Consider the following 18,015-nt stretch of genomic DNA (forward strand, 5'->3'; position numbering starts at 1 on the left):
TTTTGAAGATGTTTACATACACACAAAAAAAAATTTTATAAATTAATCATGCTAGAAAAAATGTCAACTTAAGCACACATAAAATGAGCTGGAATTCCAGGAGCAGATTAAATTTTGCCCATGCTTTAAACAAATTTACACACACACACACACACACATACACACACTGAAGTTGTAACAGTTTCCTTCCCCCCTCTGGGAGAAGTCCCTGACCTGTGGAACTCCTCTAGGAAGTTCCTGGGAGTGGATCAAGCTCCCCTTCCACCCAGTGGGACGGGACCTGAATTAGGACTGATTTCCCAGGGGTGGTGCTTACCGAGTCCGGATGAGACTGCCAGATGAGTTGGTCCACTTCTCCTTGGAGTCCAAGCTGGGTGGACTGCTCAGACAGTTGGGTCACCAGGGTGAAGGAGGACCCAGAATACCATCGGTGGCACGCCACCTCGTTCGGTCCTGTGTCCCTCCCTACTCTGAGGCAGCCCAGCTGCCTGCTGGTGGCTCAAGTGGCTAGTTGGTTGGGATCTCGCTGGGGCCTCCAAATGTTGTGGGAATATTTTGACAGACAAGAAACCAAGCAACACTCGGAGGAGTGGAGAACTCAGATTTTATTTTTATGCCAGCGGGCTCAGATGTGTACCGTGTCTGAGCACTGAACAAAGGATTCACAGGGTATTTAAAAGGCAGTGCAACAGCATCAGGTTACAAGGAATGTGCTCTCCCATCAATTAGGGGCTAGTAGTGGATTAGAGACCTAAGGTTTAGATAAGAACAACAGGGGAGTCCTGCTTTGGAAAGTTTATTTACAAGCACAGACAAAGGAATGCGGGAATGAGTGTTTATCTCTGCTTGGTGCCCTTTACCTCGATCCTGAACTTTTTGCATGGCTCTAATGGGCAATTCCTCATGTTTTACAGCTCTTTCTGAGGTTACAGCTTTTAATTGACAGCTTACTGTGTTTTACAACCCTGTTTCAAGGTTATCTTCCTCTTCAGCTAACAGAATCACAATACTGTAAAAGAGAGTTGAATCCAAATTATACTTATGACAGTATCAAGCAGATTAAAATCCTTTGCTGAAATAATCAAACTTAAAGATCTAATTGCCAGCAATTAGGCAACAGTTGTTTGTGATAAAAAGTCAATTTTGTTTTCTTTACTGCAGAGTGTGAGAGTTCATTCCTGAATGTCTATGTTTTAGTTAGACCAGGCTGAGATAAGAGTTTTGAACAATTGGTTTTCCTAGAAGTGGCAGCAAGAGAGAGAGAGAGAGAGAGAGAGAGAGAGAGAGAGAGACTAAATGGCCACAGGAGGCTAGTTAGTTTTGGGGTTTTGCTCATTTTTGTTTTTTAAATTCCAGGGGCAGACTCCTGTTGGTAATCTCTCTCTCTCCTCTCCTCTCCCCTCCCACAAGGTTTAAATTAGGCATGCCAAGATTGAAGTGCACATAAAAAAATCAGTTTAGGGCTGGCAGAGTGGCTCAACTGGTGACACACCTGCCTAGCAAGCATAAGGTCCTAAGTTCAAACCTCAATATAGCCAAAAATGAAAAAAAATCAGCTTAAAAAATGTAGAGAGAAGAAAATTGAAAGTTGTCCAGTTATCTAGTTGTGTTCTGGAATCGAGGGCAAATGAAGTGTTTTCCCAATGCTTGATACACTAATACATAAAAATAATACATGAACAATTATAGTAAGTTAGAGTACTCTCAGATAAACCTTTTAGTCAGGTTTGTTAAGATTTTCACTGGTGTGCAGGGCGGTAACAAGATGGACTCAGGGGGTATTGCATTCTTATGTAAATTTCCTTAAACCTTCCAGGTTTTTTCTTTTAATCTAGCCATGGTTCATTACCTGGAGGGTTCTACTCTTTATTCTTCCCCTTTGCCTGTAGACAAAAAGTTTAGAAAGAGCAGGGTAATCAGTTGTGACCATGGAGGACAATAAGGGAAAAGGGTGACTTACCAATGTCCCCTGATGTTTCTCCAAGGGGCAAAAAGGCTGAGATCATCTAAGGAAGGTCAGAAGGGACTTGAATGCGAAGTAAAGAGGGAGGAAAGGAGTCACCAAAGCTCACGTGGATTTGCTGGAGACGAGCTGCCACTGCCTATTATACCAGTGTTGGTAATGGGGCATGAAAAGCAGAGGGCAGGCTCTTCACCCTTATGGGCTCTAGTGATGTGGAAAAGGACAAACAGGACCCCGAATGGACCACCACACAGCTCACTATTGCTGCTCGTGGTTAAAGTGGAGACAGCAAAGCCTAACATGCAAGTGACTGATGGGAACAGGATCCTGATCCATGGTTGGATGCTTCTGAAGCACTTTAAAAATACCAGTGAGCATGGTGCCAGACTGAGCTACCTGGTTAGCAAAGGAAGAAACTGAGGCCCTGTGAGGTAAAAAAAAAAAAAAACTGGGGTTAGAACTTAAGCACATTTACTTTGGATGAAAAGAGTTTGAAGAGAAAGTAGAGGAGAAATAGCCTTAAGAAAGAAAACCATTTATGACATAGAGAAATGAGGGCTGGATGTGGTAAAGAAAAATCATAATGCCAGCTACTGGAAGGTTGAGATTGGGAAGATAGCAGATTGAGGCCATCCCAGGCAAAAAGCTAGTAAGACCTCATCTCAACATAGAAGCCAGCATAGTGTCTCATTCTTGTAATCTAAGCTATGTGGGAATGTACATAGGATGACTATGGTCAAAATCTGTATTGGGCTAGATCATAGGTCAAGTGGGAGAACACTTTCCTTAGCAAACATGAGGCCCTGAGTTCAAACCCCAGTACCCTCAAAAAAATAAAGATAAAAAAAGAAATGAGACAAGGTCAGGGAGATATGTAAAATGATCAATGAGCCACCTTAGAAATTAAATATATCATTATGGAAATAATGAGCCTAAAGCCTCCATAAATGGTCAAATGAAGAAAGTTTTCACAAAGATGAATGATAGCTTTGAAAGTGATGGTGAGGAATTTACTTAAAGATGCCCACAGTATTTCTGTGCCTAAGAATTTCTCCTTTATGCACATGCTAAGAGAACACAGACAATAAACCACCATGGGGACTGAGTGCGACACTGAGCAGCTGTGACACAGGAGTTTCAGACCTGAGAGTCAGGGAGTGATAAGGAGACAACTGAAGTAATAGTACATGAGTCACTTGTGACTGGGGAAGCATGAGTCCTCCTCAGGTAGCAAGCACACTGAGCTGTGGTGAGTGATCAATACAGCCATGTTTGGCATCCCATAGCCTTGTGGTTTCAAACTCTCACAGTACCTGCCACACCCTTCACCTCCTCGTTTCCTGCCCTGTGCCATTTCCCCACCTGCAAGTTCTAGAAAACCAAACTCATAACCAGTAAGGAATGCCAGAGAATGGGGGTTCGGGGCTGAGAGCTACCTGGAGCAGCGGAGTAGGAACCCACTAGGGCTTTCTGCTGGGAAGGTTGCATGGGAAGTCTTGGGGGCAGCAGAAGCAGAAGTACATGTTTTTCTGATGAAAACCCTCTACCTGCTCTTGGCCTGCAGATAGCGATCAGTGACTAGGACATATGAAAACACAGCCTCTCCCTTTGCTGCCTTAACCGTGGGGTCAGGTTCGCATCAGCCCTGCATTGCAGCCATGCTGATTGCCACTGGAGTTGGTCTTTGCACTCAGGCTCTTTCAGCAGCTGAAGTCCTTCAGGAAGGAGGATGGCCTCCACCAGCCCACCCCAGCAGCTCAATAAAAACTGCCTCTCCCTTTGTTTCAAAGGTAGCCAAGTTGCTCGTCAGTGCGGGCTCCCTTTGCTCAGGAGTAAAAGCCTTAACTGTGTTCCCTGCATACACATCTCAGCCTGGTTTCTATTGCTTCCATGCCCAAACACCCCAAGTCACAGGTATACAATAGTCTGCAGCGTTGAGTGCAGATGCTGACGGGAAAAGTGGGTGCAGAGTGAGGATTGGGTTTCCAGATAGTTCTTGTCAAAGACTTTTAGAAATGCACGTCAGGGTATAGGCAGACCCCCTGGGGCAGAATCTGAGCTGGAATTAGATCCCCAGATGACTCCCAGGCAGCACTAGTCCCAAAAACTCCCACCTTTCTCACAATCAAGATAGTTGAGACTGTGTGGAAGTGTGGATATAGGTGCTTTAAAACTGCACTAATTTTTAACTATCTGGCATCATTAGTTCATCCTGCTACTGAGAATTTGGAGAAAAGAGGCGAGGAGGTAACAGTTAAGGAGAAACCTTCTCAGAGGCCATTATAGGATCCTCTAGACCAGTGGCCAAAGCAGCTTTAGCAAGGTCCAACTTGCCTGCTACAACTCCAGCGTAGCTGTCAAAATCCTGCCAAAAATAGAGCAGAAATGAATCCTTCAATTCATGCGGAGTGGCTATCCTGAAAAGCTTGGATCATCCAAATGTCACCAAGTTGGTTCACGTGTGGAAACCATTGAAAACATCTTCCCCATCATGAAGCATGTCAATTGTGACCTGCTGGACTGCAATCTGGGGGACGGACACCCGGAGGAGGAAGAGGCCAGAAGATTATTTTACCAGGTGGCATGTGCCCTTGAGAAAGGCATCACACACAAAGATCTGAAGCTAGAGAACATACTGGTAGATGGCAGAGGCAACAACAGCTCAGTAACTTCGGGCTGAGTGTGAAATTTAGAATAAGGCAGAAACAACACATTTTCTATAGCACTCTTGGATCCTGTACTCCAGAACTCTTCCTGGGTGGAGTGTATGATGGGCCTATGGTTGATGTGTGGAGCCTGAGAATTCGTCTACACACCACAGCCACAGGCTCTTTTCAAGTTCATCGAGACAGCTTTTCACAGATGGAGGAGCAGTTCCTGCACACAAGGTATGATATTCTTCACCACATTTTAATAATCATTACGAAACCTCTTCTAAGAATTAACCCTCACCACTAGGCAGAGGTATACATTCAAGATCATGGAGCACTTGTAGGCATGGGTTATGACGCACATGAGGTCAGGCAAGGATAGAATTCACTCGGTGGCAGCCACATATTTCATTAGCCAATGCCTCAGGGGTACAGCTCAGTCACCGGGGGAAAGCCTGTGCCTCCAGGAGTTATGCTTTGCCTAACCCAACAAATAATTCCACCTTCACTCTCTCCACAAAAATGGAAGCCAGTAAGCCTGCAATTCAACCCTAAACTTCAACTCCTATCACGCAGCAGGATGATCATAGTCAAGAATAGCATCCCGTATATTTATTTCAAAGTCACAAAGAGTCCACTTCACATGTCTCTATATTTTCAGCGGAGAGTAATAGAACCCTAGGCTCCAGGGATCCTGACGTCATGGTGTGAGGGACAGGACTATTTGAACTTAATCATCTTCCGTAGGGAGCCAGGCATAAAGTTTATGCTACTGTGTGGCTGGCACATCCAAACCAGAGGCCTTCATTTAGCACAGGAAGATGAGGAAACTGCTCCAGAGTTCTACACAAGGGACTCCAGCCAAGAGGGCATTTGGTACCATGTTGGTCTCCCAAAACATCCTGTTATGGAGGCACGATGAGCTGAAAGGATGCCAGAAGCTGCCTGGAGGCAGTGCCCCACCTGAGGAAACATCAGTCTGTTTTTCCTGGGACACTTCCCCTGAACTCTCATCTGTCTTTTCTTCCATGTTTCTGAGAGGGGAAATGGTCCTGCTCACAGTGTAAGTCAGGCATGTGCTGTCACTTCTGTCACCTTGGAAATGAGAACCTTGTCTCAGCACAGGTCAGTTGAGTGTTCAGCCCCACTGCACTCAATATCGCTCCTCTATCAGGCTGCTTCTTGCCAGCTTTTACAGAGGTCTCTAAAGCACTAGACAAGAATGTGGGTGAGTGAGGCTTGAGACAAGACACTGGGCAAAGTTGGGAAAAAACATAGCTGAAGTGTCTCTGAGAACAGCTGTGTTTTCTTTGTCCTCCAGCACTGTCTCTAATTGCCCACCCTTCTCCCTCCCCAAGGCAGCCTACCAACCCCAGTTTCACTGGAGAAGTGCAAAACATCATCTGTGAATTACTAATCATTCACTCCAGAAGTCAAAGCACATTATGGGGCACTTGTGACTCATCAAAATGAGAAATGTTCCATCGGTCATTCTAGCAAGACGCTTCCCAAAAGTTCATTCTACACGAGCAAGGCCATCATGTATGGCATAGGTTATGATCCACATGAGATCAGGAAAAGAGAAAATCAAACTCAATGATGCATCAGCACTAAGAGTCACAGCATCTTAATGACGGAGATCAGGTGTCAGAACCAATGTCCCACTTAAGGTAGCTCTTCTAACTTAGCAGGGCTGAGGGGGCATGTCAGATCCATTTACAGGAAGATAATAAGGGTCTTGACCATGCTCCTGAACAGCTCTTAGAACCCAGACCTCCTCTGAGACTGTCTCTAAAAAGCAAAGCATTTCCCAAGAAGAAAGGATGCCAAAGAAATTAGAGTCAGCTGAGATGAGTAGACAGGTAGTATGTTGGGGTGGTGTAGGGTCTGTGGACCAACTTTCTCTCAAGAGCGGAGTCTGAAAGGGTGAGGGACATGGCCAGATGGTGAGGAAAGAGGAGGCTATTCCTGGAGGGGCACACCATGGGAAAATCATGGCATTTGATTCATTCACTCATTCAACAAAACATTTGGAAGTACTTCCTCTCTGTTAGGGAATATGAGGTGATTGGAAGAGAGATCTAAGAAATACTGGTTGAATTATCATAGTTCATGAATCAAGCCATCCATCAGCAATTTGGTAGAACAGGGATAAATAAATAGACCAGGGTAAGAACCTACCCGTGGGTTCTTATCTTGTGAGGGGAGATCGATGTACACACAGCACTAGTAGAGAAATGGGATAAAAATGGAGATGGGGACCATGACGTAAGCTGCATGGTGAGATATGGCAGGGGACAGTGTCCAGCTTTCCAGATGGGTTTTGTCTTTATCATCACAGTGTGGTAGGAGCCTTCAGGTGGTCTCCATCAGCAGTGGGCTCTATAGTCCTCTTTTGCAGTACACAGGGATAATGTAACTCTGGCTGAGAAGTCCACCTGGTCTTCTTTCTGGAAACCAATCCCAGTTGTAGGTCCTACCAAGAGCTGAGGCACATGAGCTGTAACAGTCACGGTGGTGGGCTGAGTGTAGCAACACCCTAAGAGTATAACAGTAATCACTGTCAAGGGCTGAGTGTCTCAGAAACCTTAGGTGGAAAGCTGAACCCTAGGTCACTGTGAAGGACAAAGTATACAACATCTTAGGCCAGACAGTATTAGAATACTTGTCACTGTTAGGGCTGAGGGTCTGAGATGCCCAAGACCCTAAGCTGTAACAGTAGCAGCCTGCTGTCAAGGGCTGATGGTCACGACACCCTAGGCCAGAGTGTAACGCCAGTCCCTTTCAATAGCCTTGAGAACTCACACTTGAGGCCCAAGAAATGTAACACTAGATACTGTCAATCTTAAGCATCCCAAAACTGTAATACTATAACACTCTAGACCTGAGAGCTATGACACTTGTCACCTAGAAACTGAGGGTTCCAGCACCTGAGGCACTGACTGATGCTGCCACTCTCTGCTCCTGCAAGCTGAGTATTACAGTAGCTGCCAAGTTCCAAGGATTCTGGTGGTCAAAGTTCAGAGAATTAAGCCTGGCATTCAACCTGGGTACTTTAAGTCATAAGTTTCTGGCTGCCTTTGCCTTTCCCTGGCCTGGTTCCCAGCACTGTTCTGTGTCTAAGATGGAGTGGGGCATGCTATGGCCTGAGAGAGCCTTGGGGAGTTGGGTGAAGCCCGTTCCTATGTAGCAGGCCTGCCCTGGACTCCCCCTGGAGGCTACAGACTTTCTCATTCAAGGATGCCCTTCTCAGGACTGTTGCAGGACGGGCCTCACCATTTCCTCCCGTTAAAACTCCAAACTTGTCATTCACTAACTTCACTAAAGTACAGAAGTAAGGAACGAGCACATGAAATGCTACACTGAGGAAGTAAGGGCCAAGCACGCAAAATGCACAAGCCCAAAATGTTCAGTTACGTTCAAACCACGTTCCCAGGAAGATGCAACCAATCAGCAAGGCTCATCAAAAGAAAGCATCAAGGTAAAATCCCAGGTAGCCCATGAAGCCTGCCCTCAGGCCCACACTGGCTCAGCAATGGCATTCCATGTCGTTCAGCTGCCTGCTTCCTCTCTTATCAATGTCCCTTTCTTTTCACTTACCTACCATGGTAAACTCTTTCGCCAATTCATGGGCTCTGAAATCCACGACAGACGGGAGCCAGGGTTCCCAGGAAGTCTTCAGAAAGAAGCATTTTCAGACCCAGCATGGGTGCTTCCTCACCCTGGGCAGTCAGGCCTCAGGCCACCTGGGGATAAAGGGTGGGATTTAGTTCACTTAGAAATTGAGATGGGGCTCCCTTTGTTTGGGAGGCTTGGACCACTCATCTAGGAAATTGTCACAGGGATCTCTGTCCTAGTGTCAAGAGACAGGAGGGTAACAGTGGGTGTCTTCCTCGGCCTCCCTGCTCATACCAGCCCTTCCAAGGAAGGCCTTCCTCCGAACCAGGTTCCACCTCTGTTCCACCATTATGATGAGGCAGTCAGACTATCCCTCTCCCATTCCAGCCTCTCCTGCAACCACACCCAACTATAGAGTTTCTGCTTTAGAACCAAGCTGTCTTCAGAGCATACACCCAAACACAAACCTGTGCGGAGTCCTGTGCCTTTCCCGGCTCCTCACCTCCAGGTGTCCCTCTCTGCTCCTGCCCTATTTCTGGGACTCTCTGCTGGACACATCTTGGTGGCACCATTCTGAAGGTCCCTTGGGCCTGGCCTCTGTGCCTTACCCAGAATGGTCCTTCCCACACAACACAAAGTCGCCTTCAGCCTCTCTTGGGAACCACATAGACACAGCACTGTGGATGCTTCTGCAAGTTGTCTATCCCTTCTCTGCTGTCTCCCCCTCACTACAGGGGCTCCACATACATCTGAACAGCACGAGCACACAGCCACTACCTAATGAACAGGCATGGTGCGTGAACCAAGAACAGGAGGACCCCACATAGCCCAAGGGGCAAAAGGCACAGCTTCCTTCTAATGAGACCCTCCTCCAGCACCGCTTCCCTCCATATCACACCATGTCTTATTTCTGCACTGGGTGGTATCTGCTCCCATCCCTCACATGCTACCCTTAAGCGTGGCCACATACCTCCTGAACACGCATGAGCTTGTAGGGGCTTCTCTCCTGGTATCCAGGGCACAAATCATGGTTACCCCCCAGAAGATCTCTCAAGAGAACCAGCACCCCACGGACCTGTCCATGGTTCCCCACCCCAGAATCCACTGGAAAAATTAAGCCCCTGGGGGCCAATGTTGGTCTTTGTACCAATGTGGACAGTGGTCAGATGCTCTAAAGGGACAGGGAGAGAGGTCCCCATACTATGGGGGATCTGGAAAGTCACAGTGGGGTCTCAGTAGCCCCTCTCTGCTGGAGTCTATCAGTATTGACCATTAGGCTCAGGTGACAGATGCTGACAGTGAACCACTCCCATTCACCCACTTAGCCACTGGATGCCTGCTGTCTCTCAATGTCATCTTTTCTTTAAGTGTTTGGAGTGGAGCAGGGACAAGGGGTTGCTGGCTTTCGCAGACATTTGAGCCATGGACTGTTGGAGCCAGGCAGTGGATCCTGCTTTTTAAATTCAGTTGCAAGGCCTGCGAGTCTGCACTATGTGAGTACAGATTAGTGACCTGATTAACCTGAACCCAAGGAGGAGGTCAGCTATTCAGTCAGTGTCCAGAGTGAGCAGGACACCAGAACAGCTGCCACCACTGGATACAGGCACAGATTGGGGGAGCTCAGGCTTTTGCCACAGATTTGACTTTACTCATCTTCTAGTAAGGAGAATGAGGGTGGCCAAGGAAATCCACACAGACACCTGAGAAGCTGAGGAGACAGAACAGGAGGCAGCTGGGGACAGAGGTTCCTCATCCTCAGACTTGGCAGTTCAGCTGGGGCTGGCCTGCATCGGGGCGGGGAGAGCCTGGGATACAGCGATGAGCACCTCACAGTGATTTGTCCATAGGAGAACTAGAGTGACAACAGGGTCCTCTCTTCAGGCCAAGCAGCAGCTCTGCCCATCGAACGCACTGGGGCTCCACCTACACACGGTCCCATTACCATGAACCATCAAGCAAGGTGTGATAAAAGCCATCTGTCATTCATAAGGTCCAATGTTGCCTTTTTGCTAAGCCATAAGCCACCTTTGGACTTGGCCAGGAAATGGCCTATAACCTATAAAACTCATGACCTTGAGTGATGACCTTGGTGCAAACTTTCCAGCAGAGAAAATTCCAGGCAGCTGTTTCCAGGATTTATCTTTGTGCAGTAATTTTACCCCCAACATTATTCCTGCATCAGTGTCTGGTCCCCTTGCTTTGGCAGCTCCTCCCCATTAGCAGCACTATAGTGTCTGTGATACGCTGAATAGTTCTGGGGCCACCTCTCTGGTAACAAGTGACAGCACTGTGCTCACCAAAGCCTTTGCAGACAGACTCATGCAGGTGGCCCAGAAGAAATCATTCCCCTTCTCAGTCTGCCAGGGTGTCATCAAAGAGGGATTTTCCCTGCTAGAGCCGATGTTTTCCATGGGGAATACTGCAAGAGTAGGTCTTCATAGTGGGAATGATCGTAACGGTGGTCCATGGCAGACATTTATGTTCACAGGAAAGAACGTCTTCTAAGTCGCCATTGAGAACTACACTACAGTGAGGCTGATCAACAACCACAGGATCCAGCCAGGCAAGGACTTCTATGAGAGCCAGTGCTGCAGACGCCACTGTGCCCACGTGGGGGTCTCCACCTCCTTCTAAGAGGTGCCCATCACATGGGGGTTCCATTCTGAGCATCTATCCCCACATCCTCCCTCTGTGGGGTCTCCATCCTACCCTTCTCTCCCAGTCTTCCTTTTCCTTTTCTTCGCTTTTCTGAACCCTAAAAAGTGTTGGTTTCACAATAAAGTTTATTGGTCTTTTCAGAGAGGATCCTTCATTTTTTCAATCAACTCCAACACTGTTTTAGTTTGAATTCATTTTAAGTTTGTTCTGGACATAAATTCATCGTTTTGTGTTTGGTTTAGTTTCTAGTTTCTCCAAATGAAAGTTTAGTTCATTTCTTTTTAGTCATTATCATTTTCTATTTTTTTGGTGGTACTGTGATTTGAATCAAGGGCCTCATTTTTGCGAGGCAGGCTCTTCACCACTTGAGCCACTCTGCCAGGATTTTTAGCATTGGTTATTTTCAGATAGGGTCTCACTTTATTCCAGAGCCAGCCTGGATACCGATCCTATTTATGTTTCCTGAGTAGCTGGTATGACAGGCACATATCACAGCATCCAGTCATTGGCATAGATGGAGTCTCACAAATTCTTTTCCTAGGCAGGCCTTGAACTATGATCCTCCCAATTTCCACCTCCCAAGTACCTAGGATTATAGGCTTGCACCACCCCATCCTTCATCATCATTTTCTAACAAACAGACACCACTCTCAGTTTCCTCCGAGTCCCACTTGATGGCATCCTACTGCTTCTAATAGGTACTGTTCTCCCTTGTGTTCATTTTCATTTGTGACACAGATGTCACTATTTAGCCCAGGCTGGCCTTGAACACATGACCTTCCAGCCTCTGCCTCACAAGTGCTGGAATTACAGGTGTAAACCACCTCACCTGGTGTGGTTTAGTTTGTGTTTTTTTGTGACACTGGGATTGGAACTCAGGGTCTCACACTTGCCAGGCACACACTCTACCACCTGAGCCTTTCCCCCAGCCTTTTTTGTTTTAGTTATTTTTCAGACAGGATTTCAGGTTTTGCGTAGGGCTGGCCTTGGACTGTGATCCTCCTTCCTGAGCATCCCACATAGCTGGGATCCAAGAAGCATGCCACCTTGCCTTGTTTATTTTATTGAGATGGGTGGTCTCACTAACTTTTTGCTCCATCTGGCATTGAACAATGATCCTAGTTCAGCCTCCCAAGTAGTTTGGACTTCGGACATTACAGGCAATGCACCACTGTGCCCCCACTGTATTAAATGCGACCTAGTCTCTAAATTTCCTTCATAACCTAAAACTTATGTGAGTGGTTTTGTGGTATAATTTCCATGTAAAAACATTTTTAAGGTTTAGCTTTTGCTTTGTTATACTGCACTCTGTTCTGTAAACATACTGCATATTACATTTGCATATATACCTGCATAGGTGAACATCTCTATGTAGTTTAGTAAACAGTAGGAATTCCTTTTGGAATTTTAAGAGGGTATTAAGTAGAGTAATTTCGGAGGAAAATAAATGATAGGATGAGGTACAGCTTTTAAATAGATGGGCATGGAGAGGAAAGAGCTAATAACATGGATACTGGATGACTGCAGACATGCATCTTGGAAAATGGGACCATCAGAGAATATGGGGCCAGGTGTGGAAAGAAGCAACAGCTGGAAGCAAAGTATCAGCCAGAAAAGGTCAGGAAGATGGGGAGGGGGAGGTCAGTAGTTGGGGAAATATAAGGAAGATGGAGAGTGGTAGAGAGGTAGGGAGAAGTTAGGGAAATTTGGAAGGCTCTGGGAAGTGGTGCTGGATCAGGAATGAAGAGGGGAGTCAGGCAGAGGGCAGGGTTTCAGAGAAGTGAGGAAAGTCAAGATGGTAGAAAGGTGAGGTTCAAGGAGATGTGAGGAGGTGTCAGTATGGTAGGGAGGGGTCAGGAAGGTTGGTAGGGATCAGGGAAATGCAGAAGTATCAGGCAAGTGTGTAGATGTCAGGGAGGTGCTGAGGTCAGGAGGTGGGAAAGAGTCAAAGAGGTGGAGAGGATCAGGGAGTTAAGGAGGAGTTAGAGATGAGCAGTGGTCAGACAGGTGGTATGGAGGGTCAGGGAGGTATACCGGGTTAAGTGGTTGTAGGATAGAAGGGGAGGAGTTGGGGAGGGGCAGAGATATATGTAGGGGTCAGGGAGATTGCTAAGGGTCAGGGGTGTGGTTAGGGGTCAAGGAGATGGGGAGGAAGTCAGGTATGTAAGTAGAGGATCACAGATGTGGCTATAGGGTAGTAAGGGAGGTGGCGAGGACTCTGGCAGTGGGAGAGGGTTCCAAAAGCAAGGGAGGGATTAGAGAGGTAGTGTTGGGTCAGGGAGGTATGGAGGGAGTCAAGTATATGAGTCAGGAAGGTCAAGAGGGGCAAGGGAAGTCAATAGGGGCAAAAGAGTGGGGGGTAGGGTAGAAGGGGAAAAGGAAAGGGGTCAGAATGGTGGTTAGGGGTCAGCTGGACAGAGGTGTGCGATCCAACACAGAGATGGTGGTTAAGCACAGGAGGGTGAAGGCAGACAGGTAAGAGAGGAGCCGTCAGCTAAGGGTGGAAGAACACAGGAAGGAGGCAGAGGAGTCCTCAAACACAGGAAGAGGGGATGGGAGATGCGACAGAGGAGATTGCAGAATAGTCTAAGGCAAGCAGAGGCAACGGCCACCGGTGTGCACAGTCTGAATTATCACCTGTGCTGTCGTGTCACTCATGGTAGAACACTTGCCTAGCGTGTACAAGTCTCAGCACCACAAGAAAATAAAAAAGGAAAGTGAGTGGAAGTGTTCATTAGGTCATGGGAGCAGCAAGGGCGGAATCTAGACTGGGAGATGCAGGAGCGTGTAACTGCACTGTCTGCTGTGCATCCCAGATTGACCAGGAGAGAGAAATATCCAAGGAGCCTCATTTAAGGGTGAGAAGGCCATTCCTGGAGATGATTCATGTCAGAACCCTAGACTATTAAAAATAACACCTCCACACAGTAACAAAACTCACATGCACCAATTCTTCCTGGACTGTACACTCTCAGCTTATATGAAGACTGGAAGACATCATTGTCATGGTTTAAGGATTGTTTGTTACTTGGGAATGCTATGCACAATTACATCAAAGAAATCTCTAAAATCTATGAGAAAACAAACATGTTGCCATTTAGAGTGAGTGTATGAAGTTTATAATAATGCAATTTGTTTATTTCTGCTATTGAATGGGAAGAACAACAGATGCAATTGTTTTCTGGTTTTAAGGACACTGAAGATCATCTGATCTGCACAGAGGGACATGACAATGATGCTCAGTGCTGATGACTACTCTGTTTGACCATGTTTAACCTAGTACTATATCTTCCCAATGTGAAGTTTAAAACCTTATTCTTTTTCTAAGGTATACTGTAAAACAAAACAGACTGAATAAACACTTGAGCAGAAACACTCACCGGGATGTATTCATTTTCTGCTGTTCTTTGAAAAATATGGAAGACTAGAAAGCAGAGGCAGATCTGGGAGAAAATGCAAGAGCTGTCATTACGTGTGGTTTGCTGAGGCAGGAATCTCCCACACAAAACGACCCAGAAAGGAAATTTTATGGCAGGCCAGCACCTTAGGCCCTCAGAAGGGACTGGAGGATGGTCAGGAGCAGCACCCATCCCACACCTGTCTAACCCGAAGTTACCTGGTGAACGAGTGGGTGAAACTCCCAAGTGAATGAACAGAATCCACCATTGTTAAAAGCAAGATAAAAAGGAATTCTGCTCTACAGCACTCATCTATTCTCACTAATTCTAGCTAGTGAACACCAGAAAGTCCACCGGATGCTCTGAGGAGAGGAATACATCGACATGGCTGGGACTTCGTTAGTATAAACTCAAGTGACCCTGCTCAAAAGGGTGACTTATTAAGAAACTTCCTGTCACTTAACTAACAAGCATAAGGGGCACTGGCCTGAGACGTTGGGTCCTGGTAGCACTCCTAACAAGAAACCGGTGACCTTGGCCGTCACCCACCTTCTCCAGCCGGGTCTTCCTCCTCCATCAACCCAGGCCACGAGAGCCTTTCCTACCCTGCGCTATGATTCTCCAGGGGCAGCGCTGGGATCAGAGAGCAGAGGTGCTGATGACATCAGACCCCTGAGGTGACAGCAGGAGGAAGGGGAGCGATGTGGAGAGCAGTGGGGTCAGGACGTCCGCAGCCCAGGCAGGTGTCAGGCACCGGGTGCTCGCAGCCATGACCACTGCGCCCGCCCCGCCTCCTCCCATCCCGCATCCCTGGGACCCATGGGAACCTGCGCTGTCCCCACAGGCCGCTCTCATCTGGCCTCAGGTCCCCAACCTCCCCACCTCCTAGGCTCTGCAGCCTCTGCCCCATGGCTCCAGGGCCCGGGTCTGGGCCTCCACGACAGCGTCCCCCTCAGGGTCCAGTTCTGACCCTGTGGGACTCAGTGGTCGGCAGTGACCAGTACCGGAACCGTTAGAGGGTGCCGCGTGCTGGTGCCTGACATTCCGCCAACTGCCAGCCCCGCCCCTCGGGCCTCACCCCAGGCTGGGCCTCTGTGTGGGAGCTCTAGATTTTAGGCATGGCTTCTCTCACTCATCATGATGATCTCCACTCCCATCCATTTCCTGAAAATGAAATAATTTCATTTTTATGGCTGAGTAACATTCCATGGTGCATATGTACACTATAATTGCTTTACCAATTCATCGGTTTGGGGTACCGCGGCTGATAACAGTTTAGCTATTGTGACATAAGCCTCACTTTCTAACATCCTTGCAGAGGTGCTTCACTGAGTGCAGGGTCCCGGGATTTATGGCAACTGGTTCTAGGTGAAAGGACTCAGCATTCTCACAGGCTCAGCCTGAATTCACTTGGTAATCAGCCAGGCCATGGAGTTGGCTCACTGCCTGAATCAAAGGAAAAGAAAAACTCATCTTTGTGACGTGCTGGTGGTTACAGCTCAGTACTAGTGGTCATGACTAAATCTCCAAAGGACAGGAAGATGAGGACACTATTTTCCTTGAGGACTGCAGTTCAGAAACATGACCTTCAGTTCTTTCACAGAAATGCTCCTGACAGAAATGCTGGCAAGAAGCTTATGTAGCATTTTAAAAGATTTAGATAATCATCAAAGGCCAAAGGAAATATTTCTATTATTATTTTTTCAAGGAAATGCTCTAAAAAGGGGAGAGGAAGGCTCTTTACCTTTTGGCAACAAAAGTATTTAATCTTTCATTTATTTTGCATTGCTGCGGATGGAACCCAGGGCCTCAGGTGTACTAGGTTAAGTGCTACACCACAGAGCTACATCCCCAGCTCAATCTATTTTAAAATCAATTCAATGCAAATAACACTATCCAAGTACTGACAGAAGCAAACCAAATATGACAACAAAAATGCAGGGGGGATAATCAGCACGATCTGTTTTACTGTAAAAATGCACTTCCACAAGAATATGTTTTGGATTCATTTATGAAATAATTACTAACCCAGAGACATTTTTAAGAACATTACAAGGTAAAATAATATGAACAAACGCACATGCTCTTTTCTCTTTTCTTCTGAGCCCTGGCTGGCCTTGAACTCATGATTATCTGCCTCAGCATCCCAAGAGCTGCTATGCTTGGCTCAACAAACACGCACATAAACAAAAATGAGACCCTGCAAGTCCAACTATACATTTTCCATGGAGATAAAATATAAACCTGGGCAGATACATTCTCAGAGGATGTCTGTGTTTTGTTGAAAAACCAATTAGTTACTAATTAGATCACCATTCTGTGCTTAGTTTCCTTTTCAACCTTAGATACTTAAAATTCTAGGTCATGGGCAGGTGATGATTTAATTTTGTGTTTTCACATTCCACACCAGTCTAAGTCTCTCATCCTTTATCCTATTCTTATTGCAGAAACTCCCCCACTATTAGTGCTCATATTTCACATCATCTTATACATTGCCAAGTTCTCCACAAGGATCCATTGATAAGATCATAATACTGAAGTTTGTTTAAGCAACAATAATCTTAGCTGTATTGAATTCACACAGATTTGATCTTGATCAAAGCTTCCATTATACAGCTTCCTAAACCTGGATACCAACTATTGCTTGAGCTTGTTTAGTGGAGGGAAAGAATGAATGCTATTTAGGCTTATGGTAACATTTAAAAAAAAACAGGGAAATGGACTGGTAATAATCCTTCACCTCTGCAAAATTTTTATTTCCCTTTAGTCATCGAATTCTCCTTACCTCACACCTTAGTCACTTTCCAAAAAGAAGCAGCAGATGTGAGATCAACACTCCATCAATATGTTTAGTAAAGCAGGAATCAAGAGAAATGGCACATTTATTGGGTTGAAAACATTTCTTGGTGTATGTGAACACCTAGACAAAATGTGGAGACATCACACATGCACAGTTGCATACATACGATGGAAATAACAAACCCAGTGAAGAAGAAAATGTGAAAAATGAACCATGCTGATGCATCTCATTTTGACAACCTGCATCATACAATACTGCTCTGCATGTGTTATTCTTTTAAGCAGGTATCTTCTAGCCAATCTCAGGAAAATATTTTGGGTAGCCAGGTGTGCTGGCACATAACTATAATCCTGGAACTTGGGAAGCTGAGACAAGAGATCATGAGTTTGAGGCCAGCATGGGCTACACAGTAAGATCCTATCTGCAAAAACAGAAAGAAAGAAAATAAAAGTATTTTGGACAAATTGACTTTTTAAAAATTTACAATTTCTGCGCTGGAGGCACTGCTTAAGTGGTAGAGTGACTGCCTCGCAAGCACAAGGACCTGAGTTCAAACTCCAGTACTGAGCAAAAAGAGTCTTTAAAAATCTATCATTTCTAAATGTGAGTATCTTTGGATCATTTCCTATGATGATACAAAATCAGTCAGACCAGGTTCTGCAATGGAAGCACCTCAGTTATCTCCATGGCTTCAAGGACTACACCATTGCTGTTAAAACTCCATGGAGATTTCTGAGCAGCTTCATTGAAGAACTTGGTCTGATTTTACACCATTACATGAAATTATCTAAAGAGTTTTAGACTTAGAAGTGTTTGATGTCCACAATGCATGTGCAGGAAGTTTGTCACTGGGTCTCTGAGGGACAAAGACTGATGGAGAAGCTGCCATCTTGAATATTGGTGGTTACTGTGCCAGACAAGAAGGCT

General features: G+C 46.1%; 1 long non-coding RNA gene across 1 annotated transcript; it reads right to left on the bottom strand.

The window, feature by feature from the left end:
- Positions 1 to 515: 515 nt before the first annotated feature.
- On the bottom strand, positions 516 to 17,543 carry LOC141417975 (uncharacterized). The gene is made up of 6 exons (XR_012442589.1): positions 15,589 to 17,543; positions 15,367 to 15,452; positions 14,838 to 14,960; positions 14,271 to 14,333; positions 8,219 to 8,360; positions 516 to 7,153 (listed from the first exon to the last, which is right to left on the bottom strand). It is a non-coding gene; the product is annotated as an uncharacterized lncRNA (long non-coding RNA).
- Positions 17,544 to 18,015: the final 472 nt, after the last annotated feature.

This window comes from Castor canadensis, chromosome 16 (genome assembly GCF_047511655.1).
Source record: "Castor canadensis chromosome 16, mCasCan1.hap1v2, whole genome shotgun sequence".
Lineage (NCBI taxonomy): Eukaryota > Metazoa > Chordata > Mammalia > Rodentia > Castoridae > Castor > Castor canadensis.